General features: G+C 53.5%; 4 non-coding genes across 4 annotated transcripts; all 4 read right to left on the bottom strand.

The window, feature by feature from the left end:
• Positions 1-2,846: 2,846 nt before the first annotated feature.
• Positions 2,847-2,919, bottom strand: TRNAM-CAU (transfer RNA methionine (anticodon CAU)). Its single transcript has one exon. It is a non-coding gene; the product is annotated as a tRNA-Met (tRNA).
• Positions 2,920-5,539: 2,620 nt separating this feature from the next.
• On the bottom strand, positions 5,540-5,612 carry TRNAA-AGC (transfer RNA alanine (anticodon AGC)). Its single transcript has one exon. It is a non-coding gene; the product is annotated as a tRNA-Ala (tRNA).
• A 386-nt stretch (positions 5,613-5,998) lies between these two features.
• TRNAV-CAC (transfer RNA valine (anticodon CAC)) lies at positions 5,999-6,071 on the bottom strand. The gene has a single exon. It is a non-coding gene; the product is annotated as a tRNA-Val (tRNA).
• Positions 6,072-10,697: 4,626 nt separating this feature from the next.
• On the bottom strand, positions 10,698-10,770 carry TRNAR-ACG (transfer RNA arginine (anticodon ACG)). The gene has a single exon. It is a non-coding gene; the product is annotated as a tRNA-Arg (tRNA).
• Between the last annotated feature and the right edge of the window lie 2,417 nt (positions 10,771-13,187).

Here is a 13,187-nt window from a genome sequence, read left to right as displayed (position 1 = left end):
TCATAGAATGGGTGAAGGGATTCACGAGTGGGAAGAGAGAGAAGGATTCTGCAGAGGTTGGGGAGGACGGATGTACAGCAGTCATCGAGACACCGGGTGTAGACATCGGAGGGAGAAGAAGGAATCACGGGCACGGGGAAGTCTTGAGCCCAAGCGGCGGATACGGAAGAGATTTTTAATTAATGTCTCGTGAATGGAAGCCCAGATCCACTCATGTCCATAGTGGACAGATCCACACATCTGTCATGTGAATAAGAGCATGAATGGGTCCTGGCAGACGGGTCATGAATCTCCCTAAGGAAGATCGTACTTCTACTCTCCTTTCATGGCCTTTCTCTGAGAATCCCCCTAGTTTCCCCATCTTCTTGCCCGTGACAGCCTGGGCCTTTGTGTTCCCCTCCAGACACATGGGGCACAGACACCGCAGACCCACAGGTTCCCTTTTCACCCTGTGTCTCTAGGTGCCCCTCGCCGGCCTTCTTCGCTTCCCGAGGCTAAGCGGGGAGGCCTTCTTCTCACCAGGACCTCTCTGTCCAGAAAATAGGGCCGGAGGCCCACCTTCTCACTAGCCAAAAGCTGGGAATCTTGAGTCGGAAACGCCCAGCACAGCCCGGTGCAGATGACGGTCACCCTCTCCCCAGCTCTTTCTCAGGTTTTTCTTCTTTGTCTACAGCCCGGTGACAGAGAGTGTGGGTCAAAGGCTAAGCCTGAGCTGCCCTGGGCGTGAAATCAGAAAAGCACCAGAAATGCATACATTGCCATTTTTTTTTTTTTACAAAAGGCCCGACGTTCCCTGGGATTGAGTTCAGGAGAGAAACCCTAGGGACTGCAGGAGCCTATTAAGAAGGAAGGAAGAATCGTTGCTGGAGAAAACAGGGGTCTTTCCCGCGACTCACTGCAAAGAAGGGCATTCTAACATCTGACCCAATTCTCATGCTCTGAGCCTCTTTTTGACCTGTGGTCCTTCTGGGCACGTGCCCCAGCCCATTGTGTGGATCTCACCAGGTCCGTGGGGTTACGTCACTACCATTGAAGACGACCCGACCGAGGGCAGAGCATCTCAAATATGACTTCAGCAAAAGCACAGAAACTGCTCTTTCTGTCAGGGAGTGTGGGGGAAAGGGAGACCTACCGTTTGTCTCATGACAATAATCTAGCTCCGAAACGCTTTCACTATCTTGAACGGCAGCCAGAATGCAAATGAAAGGTCCCAGCCGGGTGGGGTGCCCCGTTGAAATGACAGGGCTGTCCCAGAAGTTGTGTATCTCTCTGTAAAAGCAAGGCTGCCATTGGCACCCGATTTGGAGATATGGCCACCTAGGAGGAGAACGTGGGGGACCCCTGGGCCTCACATCTGCACCTCCAGCCCCTCCCAGCGTGGCCCCGGTCACTGGGTCAGGCTTGATCCCTCTCCCTAACTTCCAGAGAAAGATAGGATTGGCATAAAGGGACGCTAGGATTCCGGGACAAGGATAAGGGAGGGGGAGGGGGAGGAGGAAGAATTCGTGAGAGGACATCGAAACTGGCTTTTACTCAGCATTTAATTTTAGAGAAGTCAAGAAATGGTCAGGAAAGATCAACACCGATGCTCCAGGCGTCAGAATCTCTTTTCATCCTAATTATCTGTCAGGGATGTTCGAGACGTGGAGTCAGAAATCATGGGAAAAGGCTTTTCTCCATCGTGAAAGAAACCACCTGTTTCTTTTCTCCCTTCCTCGCCTGAACTCAGTAGGTAACAACTCCGATGCACGTGCCCGGCAAAGCGCGGAACGAAATCGAGAACGTTTCTCTCCACCACGGACATTTGAGTCAGGTCCGCTGCTTCACCATCCCGACGTCCCGAACTCATCCGGGGACCGGGACCCTGCTACCTGCGCACGTTACGTCCCGCAGCCCGGCTTCCTGCTTTGCCCAGAGAACAATCCATTTCTCAAGCCCTCATGGGCTCTTCCCTTCCCCAGGAGCTCCGTTTTCCACGTAGAAGAAAGGCTGTTCTGTCCAAGACGAGAACCCTGGTGGTGAACTCTAACCTCAACCTGCAGATAGCTCTCCTACCCCCCTCCCCCCCGCCCCAGTCGCCTTGATGGCTAAAAATTACGCTAGTGACAGTGTTAGAAGAACTAAGGCACAAGGATCTCAACAAGCAAGAAGGAGAGACTGAGAAGTATCTTCAAGGTGCTAACTCTTCTGACTCTTTCCCGGAAAGCTGAACGAACCACCTCCACGCTCCCGCCCCCCTTTACTGTCGACCGATCCCCCCACAGTAAACGTTGTCACTGGGTCATCCTTCATTTTTCCTATTTGCTTCTTGTCTGTTCCTCTCACACCCACCCCTGCACAGGGATGCAGCTCCGGGAGGGAGGGGGTTTTTGCATTGTTACACTCTTTAATTACTGCCCCCAGAACTGCCCATTAATCAGCTAGATGTGCTCTAGAAATATTTATTGAAGGATTAAAAGAGACAAAAAGGATTTTACACTTCTCTTACCCCTTAATTGCGCTTGGGCGACCTTCAGAGCGGGGAGTTGGAAGAGAAATTTCCCCTGCTTCTTGCATAAGACAGAGAAGAAGACCAACAACACAGTATAGCTTGTAGTTTCTGGCACAATCTGAGTTTCTCCAGCGTTCATTTTCCTGAAACCACTGGGAAGCCCAACGAACTACAAAACTGATTTCACTGTCCTCAGCAAGTACTGAGTCAGTTTTGAAAAAAAAAAAATCCTTATCAGGAGCCACTTGATAATTTTACTTTGTGTTCTTTCTTTCTTTCTTCTTCTTCTTCTTTTTTTTTTTTTAAATCAAAGTAATTTTAGGTTCTGGCCAACCGTGAAGAAAAAGACTCCGCTTGCCCTCTCTGAGGCTCGAACTCAGGACCTTCAGATTATGAGACTGACGCGCTGCCGGCTGCGCTAAGAGGGCAGCTTGCAGGGGGTGCTCCCATTTAAAGTAAAATATCAAATATTTTCCAAGCACCGCTGCTTTATTGGTTTCCAGCTTTCAAGAAATACAATCGATGCTACTTGAAAATCACTCCATATAAGCCAATGCTGCACCCGAAGGAATTTACGCCCAAGATCCGTGAAGTCCAGGCTTTTCCGGGAATCCGCCCAAGCCTAGGTCCATCGGGGCTGCAGGACGGGGGATAGTAATTCCTGGCTTTTGCTGCTCCGGGGTTCCAGTGATGTGGTTGTTCCTGCCCTCGGAGATCTCAGGCGATCTTACGCCTTCCAAGGTCTCCTTTGTTGGAAATAAACATACGAGGTGCTTATTTAAGAGGAGTTCACAGCCTGGAGGACTAATGAATGAATGAATGAACTAATGAATGAATATAAGTGAGTAAATAATCCTCACATTTGTCCACAGCCCGTACTTCTCTGTCTTCCTCTGTTTTACCTCCCCTGACATCTACCTGACTGGAGGCATCCTCCCTGCGAAAAGCACAAACCAAACGTAGTAAAAGCCTTGCTCTTTGCTTTGCTTTGTGACGCACCAGTAATTATAGAGAGATTTGTGGAGCTTATCTCACAGAGTCCAGTAGGATTCGGGCAACACAACTATTTATGAAAATCTGCACTTCCCAGATATAATGGAGGTTCAGATAAATTCAGTATTGCTCCTAATTTCCCAGAGCTGCTCAGTGGCAAAACCCGAATGGAGAAGCAGATTTGTTAGACTGCACGGTGGGAGCTCTTTCTCTGCTCCAACTCAAGACGTCGCTGTTGTCCGCAGTAGCCCGTCTAGCCCTCTGCGTGCCGGCCTTTGGGCTTAGCCTTCCAAGTCAGTTTTCACTCATTCTCCTCCTGCAACTCCCACATCCGGGGACTTGATAATTACCGAACTTTGTTCTTGTGCAATTCTTTTGCATCTATCATTTCTCTTCCATTAATTCAGGACTTATTTGCTGGGGAGATGCTCTTGGCTGGGCCTGGTGCTCAGCTCAGGAGCTCCAGAAGGAATCTGGCGACCCCAGCCCACAAGAGATGGGAAGGAAATGACGCAATTCCCAGTTTCACCACTTTCTCCCCGCCCCCCGGGCATTTACAGATAGATAACTCTGTAAACTCCTGAAGTATCAATTTTACACCTTTAGAAGTTCCATCTCTTGGGTGAACAGACACCAAATAATTACACCACCTCTCTCTTTATATGTGGAAAGTTTCTCTGCTTTGAAATCTACTTTGTCGGATATAAACATACCCAATTCACTTTTTTTTTTCCTTAGTGGCTTAATTTTCCCCATTCTTTTACTTTTACTCTACCGAAGCCATTATATTTGAGGTGAGTTTCTTATAATCAGCACATGTTTGGGCCATGGTTTATTTTTCATACATTCTGGCCATCTCTAGTATGTAACTGCTGTGTTTAGACCAGTTACGTTTAATGTTATTAAGGATATGTTTGTGTATTAGGTCTATGATTTTTACTTTGTTCATTCTGTGCTTCATTCTCCTTTTTCTGTCTTCTTACTTCCTTTTGACTTTTAGAAACACACTATTAATTTGTCTTTTGTGTTTGTGTGTGTGTGTTTTTTTTTTACTATACCTATTTGTATAGGTAGGTAGCCATTATCTAGGTTATTAATAATAGCAATTGGCACATGTATTACCCTATACATACTTAACATTTTGCAGTCTATTTTAGAATCAATGTCATACCATTCAAGTCGAACCTAGAAACCTTATCACCTTTTAGATCCCTTAACTCTAACCCATTTGTGTTGTGAATATAGTGTATTTAGATGAAATGAAAATTAATCAGTGTTATAAGTTTTGCTTTCGGTTATCAGGACCTTACTTAAAAAATTATAAAAAGGACTTTGAAGAGCTCCAGAGAATATCAGTCTATCATACTCGCTTTTCTGCTGAGAAATTATTCCTTCACCTATTTTTTAGTGGGTCCTGTGTCTAATATGGAGCTTGAACTCACGATCCTGAGATCAAGGGCCAGATGCTCTACCGACTGAGCCACTCCGGCACCCCTTCCTTCACTGCCGATGCTCCAAATTCCCTGTCAATTCTCTTCAGTCCAGTTTTTTGTTTTTTTTTTTTAAGCTGTTCTGATACCAGTGGATTTTCTCGGTCCTCTTTCAAGTGAGAAATGTATTTATCTCACCTTCATGTCTGAAGGATATTTTTGTTATAGATAAAATTTCAGCTTAACAATTATTTTCTTTTAGCATTTAGAAAAACATCCTTCCCTGTCTTTCTAGCTTCCATGGTTTCTGATAAGAATTCCACAAACATGCAGATTGTGGTTTCGTTCTCCCCTGGCAGCTTTCACGTGCTTTTCTTTCATCTTCAGCGGTTTGACTGTGATGTGCTCGGGTGTGATTTTCTTTGGATTTATCCCTCTTGGGTTTACTGGACTCTCTGAATCTGGTTTAGGCGCGTTGCACGTGCCTGAGCCGTGTTGCACTTAGGGCCGGGCTGCAAGGGACAACGGAGAAAAACAGCAACTGGCAGTGACTCGTCCTTCTGGGTCATAGATTTTACAACCTAACAGTCTACGTGCTAGGGGTTTGTGGGGCCGAGGCCAAAAGTGGAGAATGTGGGCATCGATCCCACCACCTCTCGCATGCTAAGCGAGCGCTCTACCACCTGAGCTAATTCCCCAGACACGTGCTATGGGTCCTTCCAAGTTTTCTTTAATAAGGAGATGCGTGGTCTCCATTATTCCCCATCCTTGGGGACCCAGAGTACCGGGCGGGTCAAGTGCATGGACGCGGAACGTGGATTCAGCTCAGCGCGCATCTTCTCGAGACTCGCCAGGCCGGGGGCGGAGCGGTCACCGGTCCCTCCGCGGGGGGCGGAGGGGGACAGAGTCGCCAAAAGATCTGGTGCCGCCAGAACCTCCCGTCGCGCGCTCTCCGGGACAGAAGCGCGCCCTTTCGGGTCGGGAGGGAGTCCCCCGGGACGGGACCCCCACATCCCCGCGCCGAGGCGGCCTCCGGAGGGGGCGGCGGGACGGCCCCGGGTCGCGGAGGCAAAAAGACGCACGCTGTTCCCGCCCGGTCTCGAACCGGGGACCTCTCGCGTGTGAGGCGAGCGTGATGACCGCTACACCACGGAAACCCCGCGTGGGGGCGCCTCTCCTCTGTTCCGGGATGCGCCTTCGCCCGGGTAAACGTGCGCCGCCTGGCGGTCCCGGTCCGTACTGCAGACGAACAGCCGGACCCCGAATGTGCCCCACGGAAGGGCGGAGAAGCACGACCGCCGCGGAGCGTGGGCACCAAACTGCTCCCGGGGGGATGCGGGCGCGGAGGGTACCGGGGGGAGGTGGGGAGAATGGGGGAGGGGAGCGCAGGCGCGGCCGTAGGAACGCCCTGGGGGGAGGGCGAGGCCTGTTTAATTACTGGAGTGAACGACGAAGTGCCTCGGGGCGGCCGGGCGGGGACAGCGGGGTCCCCGCAGCCGCACTGCGCCCGAGACGGGGTTGGGGGGACGCGAGCCCGCCCTCTCCCCCCTCCCGCGCCGTCCTCCCCCTGCCGGCGGCGGCGACCTCCACGCCCCGGGGCAACCGCGGGGCTTCTGACCTGCACGGCAAGTTCAAACGGAGGTAATAACGGACTTTGGATTTTTTGTTTCTTCTTTCTCGGCGCAGACGGGACGGGGAGGGGAAGAAGCCCGACAGGCCGCGATCCGCGGGACGGAAGGCGGTCGCAGGCAGGCCGCGAGGGGCGTCCGAGCCCGGGGATGCGCCGACGGCCACTCCCGGTTCTCCGGGCCCGAAGAAGCGGATTTCGGGGGTGGCGGAAAGGGCCCCCTGCTCCCCGCGATTGAGATTTGCGTGAAGGTTTATTTAGCCCGGGAAGGAAAGGGAGAAGGATGACGCCCGATGTCAGATGGAGGCAAGTGTGGATCGGAGGCCTCTGCACGGGGCGGCCCTGAGATCAGAGTGACGGAAACAAAGGCTGTGACCCAGAGTTGTCGGAGAAAACGCCCGCAGGCACGTCGGGAACAGGCGGTGCGTGGCGGCAGGCGGTTAAAGGTGCCTGGGCCTCACCCCTACCATCGTGCTCCCAGGTTTTAATGACACCCAGGGCGAATTCCTGGGGATCACCTGCTAGGTCACAAACAGAACCAATGAGAACCTTTTCCAAGGCCACCTCTGTGCCCCAAGACAGCTATTTGTCAAGGGACCCAGTCAGCGGCAGGTTGACCCAGTCACACAGTAAATGCCCAGCAGAAAATGCTGTAGGGTAATTCCTTCCCCAGCAGGTGTCAGATCTAGTGAGAGTTCCAGCAAGGGCGAGTTCGGGAAGGTCATGACTCCTAGCGGGCTGGCCCGTGGGACGTCCCTGCATCTCATCCCACGCTGACGGCCTTTCCTCTTCTTCACCTTGAGCCGAAGCCTTAGACACACCAAGAGCCCAGCATGAGGTTCTGGCAACAAGGGCCAGAGAGGTCCCCACCTCAGCTGTCAGCCTCTCAATTCTTCTGTGTCCAGACTTGACTCTCTTGCATCACGGAGGCCATTACTCAAATGTCACGGCCTTAGAGAGCCCTTTCCCGACCTCTCCAGCTACATCAATGCCCCACCTGTCTCTCTCTTCTTCTTCTTCTTTTTTTTTTAATTCTGTACCGGAAAGTATGTGAAATTGCTGTTACATTTTCCATACTTCCTCTAGAGTAAAGGCTTCTTGAAAGGTTGACGGTCTAGATCCTGTCTAAGACGATGCTGGTCCCAGCTATCGCCTGTTCAGACATTGGTGACATGGAGGGGACAGTTTCCCTCTGTCTTGTACTCTTTCATAGGGTCAATTCAAGGAGGAACCATTCTTAAACTGAGGCCACATGCTCGCTAGGGGGCCCTCTGGTTTCCTGGAACGGACGAGATAATTGCGCACAGCCGAAAGGAGGCAAGAACACGTCACCCGTGGCGTTTTAGAATACTCGTTTCTGCTTGGCAATCACACAGCACCCCTTTTGGAGCTCTTAGTGGCTTAAGGAAGAGGCAGTTGCCACGATTAATTTGTAAGAAATGGAAGTGATCGGGTTTTGCTAGTGGCCGGCCGTGATCATGTAGCGGTTAATACTCAGGTGGTGACTGTGGCGCCCTCAGTGGGAATCTGAGTGTGGCAGTCTGGAATCGGTTCATTGCCTCCACCCCCGAAACTGAATCTAAGGCTTTGATCGGAAGCTGGGTTTTCTTCCATTCGGAAGAAAATCTGTGCTTCTTTCCGGGCACTGCCTGTCAAATCAGGCCAGAAGGGGAAGAAAAATCTGAGCTTTCTCAATTCGTTGTTCTCTTTCTCTGTGCACCTCCACTCAAGGCGGTGCTCACAACTGTTTTGAGGATGAGAAGCCGTTCATCTGCTTTAACCCAAGAGAATCTGCCAAGTCCCTGAAGAATGAAACAACAGGGTTTGAAGGCAAATTAGGAAGGACTTGCTTTTGCTCGAGCGTGCACGGGAAAAAATTCCAGGAGTGAAGGTGTTCGACGGGCCAGCCCTCCTCACGAATGGCTTTGGATGTCAGGATAAAGCATTTGGACAGTCTCTGTAGCTAAGTTTGCTGGTAAATGAATTTAGTCTGGGCTGTATCTGAGTTTGCATTTCAGTAACATGCCAACAGGGGGCAGCACTAAGCTGAGCGCGAAGGCCGGGAGGCCGGGAGGTCAGGGCATTATCGTGAGGGTCTGGCCGGAGGTACTCTCCAGTAACTCTGTTGGGGTTGGACACCTTTACTCATCCGGCAAATCTTCATTTGAGGGCCTACTGCATGCTGTCGGGCGGGGCGGGGGTCAGAGTGCATCCCTAGATGCTAGATGGCATTGACCCCAAGGCCCTTGGGTGTGAAACTCTTTCGAATCTGATCTCATATGGAATTCTATGGAGAGGTCCCAAGGAACCACTGCCCTGTGCGTGGAGAAAAGGCATTCCGTAATGCAGACATCGGAGGAGGAATTGGGCCTCGGTTTTGAGGTCCGAGGCAAGGAATTGGTCCAGCAGGGTGATCGGTGGGACTTTCCCCTCCCCATCGGAAGACCCCGACGTGGGGGTTCTACGTGACTTTATTTTCCCGTGTGCAAGATGTCAATCGACATCGCTGTTTTAAGAACAAAATGAATCCAGGCAACAGAGACGTTAGGAAGACATGTTACCCCCACGGTCCCCTTCGCAAAGAGCAGGTTTGGGACTGCAATCAGAGGCTGAAGCCAATTTCCGGAGAATGAAAATGCTTCCGTTTTGGACACACAGGTGGGGTGCACCCCGGGAACGGGGCAGGAATCCAGCAGCAAAGGGGCCGGAGGTACCTGTTTGCCACTGGTCAACCTGACGGTCTGGGAGAGGAAGAAGTTTTGTTTTCGGCGGGTCTGGGAGGGTCACCCGGGTACCGGGTCACAGCAGGAAGTGGGTCCAGACACAGGCCAGGCTACGGGGCGGACAGGGTGGGTTGGGTTGTAAGTGGGGTCATCGCGGGAGGCAGAGGGCATGGGAACTTTCCCACTGCAGGGTCCCCTACCTGGAGAGGTCTGATTCAGGTTCGTTTTCTTCAAGTCCTTCAAGTCCTATTTTCTTCGAGTCACACGAGCCGCTCACGTCGGTTCCTCGCTGGTGATCTGGGTCATCTGGAGAGCGATGACCTCGTGACAGATTTCCCGCGCAGAGCGAAGCGGACATACAGAGAGAGGTCTGGGACCGCGGCGTTTGCGAGTAGGAAGCCACTGCGGGTGCAAATCCCTACACACTTGCCCGTGGGAGACACATCGGCGCTGTTAATAGTGGTTGTCACTGGAGCGGCGACCAGTGCTGGTGGCATCTGAGTTTGGACTCCAGGAACGTATCTCCGCTTCCAAAAGTTTAAAGACAAAGTTTGGGCCGCCAGGATGGAAGGAGCCGCTCAGCCCAGGCCCTTCTGTTCTCTTTTCTGTCGCCCGAATTCTCTCCGCTGCCCCCTGCGCTCGTCCAGCGTTGGTCTGGAAGTAGGATAGAAAGTCCGTCCCTTTACTGGCCGGGATCCTCTCTCTGCCATTCTGTCGGCTGGCCCGCTCGCGTGTGCGTCGGTGACCCCCCCCCCCCGCCCCCGCAGTGGGGACGAGCCCTGCAGCAGCAGCGGCCACAGGGACCTGTCACTTTGGAGGCCCGGGGCTGGAGGGGCGCGATGCGCAGGGCGCGCACTGCGCCACGTGGGGCGGCTGCGCTGCACCTGCGGGGGCGGGGGGAGCTCCGCTGCGTCTGGGCCTCCGTGCCGCCCAGCTGAGCCCAGCCCCGTACCCTGACACTGGGTAGCCACAAGGTCCAGGTCGTCCCTGTCACCGTGAGAAGGGCTCATGGCCTCCCAGCTGCTTCTCTCTCGGGGTGGAGGGGCGGGGGGTTGTGGATGATTCCCGTGCGTTCTGTCCTCGCCCTCCAGCTTCTCTCCTCCGTCCGGGATGAAGTCGCTGTGGATTGTTGCGGTGTGGATTCCGACGGCCCCGCACCGGAGGAAACGGAGCAGGATTGTCAGAGGATTTGGAGCGGTAACAAAGGGGCGAGCGTCCCCAAACCGGAGACGGTTTCATGCAAAATGGGCTGGTGTCGAAGATGTCATTAGTCCATTTGTGCCAGACTCTGGCCTGCTTCGTACGTCTTCCCTCCGTCCTCAGGGGTGTGGGGACGGAACCAGAGTTCTAATTAATGCAACTCCTCATAATAAAACAGTCCCTGCAGGTGGTAAGCCCCACCGCCCCCTCTGCCCCCAAAAGGACGGGGACGCCGAGCCAGCCAGGAGTCGAACCTGGAATCTTCTGATCCGTAGTCAGACGCGTTATCCATTGCGCCACTGGCCCCGCCGGTGGAGGCAGTCGTTCAAGCATCAGTAATTAGTCTTCCCCAGGTGCTCGAATTCCTCTGTCCCTCGGTTTCTGGGTGTCGCTCGCGTGCACTCGGCCCCTTTCCGGATTCGCGGTCTACCTCGAGGACTCATTAGTTCGGTGTCCGGCCGGCTCAGGGCACTGACCTCGTGGCCCAGCCCCTGCCAGCCCCAAACGATGGAGGTGTTGCGGCCTAGCTGTTGGAGAGCTGCCGGAAGCCGGGGGTCGGGGACCAGCGTGACCGCAGGCGGTGAGAAACACCGCCAACCGGGTCAGACTCCTTCTTACCCAGTTTGGGCTTTGTGCCTTCCCGCTGTCGTCGGCGCAGAGCGCCCGGGGCTCCCCTAGATGGCGCTGTGTTGCCCACGGGCCGTTTGCCCGGGGGGGTGTCGCTCACCGAATTGCGTGTCCCTTGAGGGCAGCACCCTCAGGGTCAGCAATAACTGAGTTCCCGGTGAACGTCTGTGCCCGAAGAATTGAGGGAGAGCAAGGCCTGCGTGCAGGCGTGTGAATCCACGCTCTGCTAACCCGGAGGTTTCGGTGGAAGCCCCGAGGAGTTCTGGGCACAGCGCTGCGGCTCTGGTTTCCTGAGTTCGGCTGTGAGGCTGCCGGGGCTGGGCAGGCCCAGCAGGTCTAAAGCTAGTGACGCACAGTAGGGCTGGGCTGGAGCCAGTGGCCGAGAAGCTTCCTAAGCGAAGAGAGTGTCTAGCCTGATGGGACGGAAGAGAAAGCTGAGCGAACCAAAGGCACACGGGCCTGGCAGTCTTCGTGGCACCTGTGTGGTTGCTTTGGATGCCCCGATGCCGGCGACCAGGAGGGTTTAGAACTGAATGCTGACACACAGCGTCCGTGACATCGACCTCTAAAGATGCCGCCCCAGTAACAGGAAACCTTCGGCAATGGATCCACAACCAGTGAAACCACAACATTCAACAGCCCAAACGAAGTGCATTCTTTGCCACACGCAACAAGCCCAGAGGGTGAGGAAGCCCAGCGCGTGGTTAATTCAGCGGCTCCACGATGTCCTCGGGACCCAGACTTTTAAAAAATCGTTGCACCCCGTGCCGTCTCAACAGATGGATCTCACGCGCCAGCCGGTTTCCCTGCAGTTCCTCAAACTCTCACGAGCTTTAAAGTCCAGAAGGAAAACAAAACAAAACAAGACAAAAACCCAGACAGGCCTCTTTCCTCTGTCTCTTGTGGAGGACAAGGTCTCCTGTCTGCTCCCGGTAGATTTCCGGCTAGATATGCATAACTGGCGGGAATTATTTTCCGGAGCAGGCCCACTGTGGTTGATTAGGTCAATCCTAATTCTTCTTCTGGAGCCGGGAGTGGGGGTCTATCTCCTCCAAAGCCGAGGAGGTGGAGGGGATTTCGTCATGCGAAGGGAAACATGTTTCTGTTGGAAAGGAGGCGTGGGGGCCGTGCGATTGGCGGTGGGGTCCCCACGCGGGAGTCAGCTCCGTCCCTGGGTTTGACATAAAATGAAATCAGTAGCCTTTAAGGCATTTTTGAGAGCTGAGAGCTCTATTCCTTACGTTCACCTACATCAGACCATGGCCCCATTTCCGGATCTAACCCTCAGAGAAGTAACGTGACCTGAAGTTTGTTTTCGATGCAGGTACAGTAGCCGGACATTCATTGCACCTGACAACGTGTTGACCTAGGGATCGGAAGCATGTACTTTGGGCTGTTAATGATGCCGCGCGTCACGGATCTTCACGACCCCGGAGTGAGACGATACCGCAGTGTCTAGGTCTGGAGTGTCCGCGGCCAACGTGTGCCGCACAGAGCACGGCGCTGGGACTCAGCCGTCTGCTCCCCCGGGACGGAGCGGGGGCCTTCAACTCTTAAAACTCTCTCGGTAATTTATGCTACTAAGTTTGCAAAACACACACCCCTCACTGGTTCCCACACGTAGTTTTGCGGCATCTTCAACGGCTGTCGGCGTTTTTAATTTATTTCGTCATCGTGAGCGGCTCCTTTCGGGCATCGCCGCAGTTTAACGTTTTCCGACGTGAGGCGGACCCTCTCTTCTCGTCGCCGTCCAGGAGAAGGCGCTGCTAGGGAAAGGGACAGCGGGCTGGGACGGAGACCCAGCTTCACACCCGGACCCTGCCTTTTATCAGCTATGCGATGGCCAAATCACGTAATTTTTCAGCCTCCGCATGTCCTATCTGCGGTGTGGGCGACCGTCACTTTGCAGGTTTGTTGGGAGATTAAATAACGTGGGGCAGGGAGGGTCCTGGCGGATCTCGGCTGTAAGACGTGGTCTCCATTGACAGCCACGTCCCGTCCCCTCCCCCTGCCGGCCCCCAGCTTCATGTCAAAAACTCAAACTCAAAATAACTCAGTAACTCAGAACTCAATCACTGCATAGGTATTTACCAAGC

This window comes from Panthera pardus, unplaced genomic scaffold, assembly GCF_024362965.1.
Source record: "Panthera pardus isolate Hobbes unplaced genomic scaffold, ASM2436296v1 HiC_scaffold_17, whole genome shotgun sequence".
In the NCBI taxonomy this organism is placed as follows: Eukaryota; Metazoa; Chordata; class Mammalia; order Carnivora; family Felidae; genus Panthera; species Panthera pardus.
The sequence above is the reverse complement of the archived record's forward strand: the minus strand, read 5'-3'. Positions and strand labels throughout refer to the sequence as shown.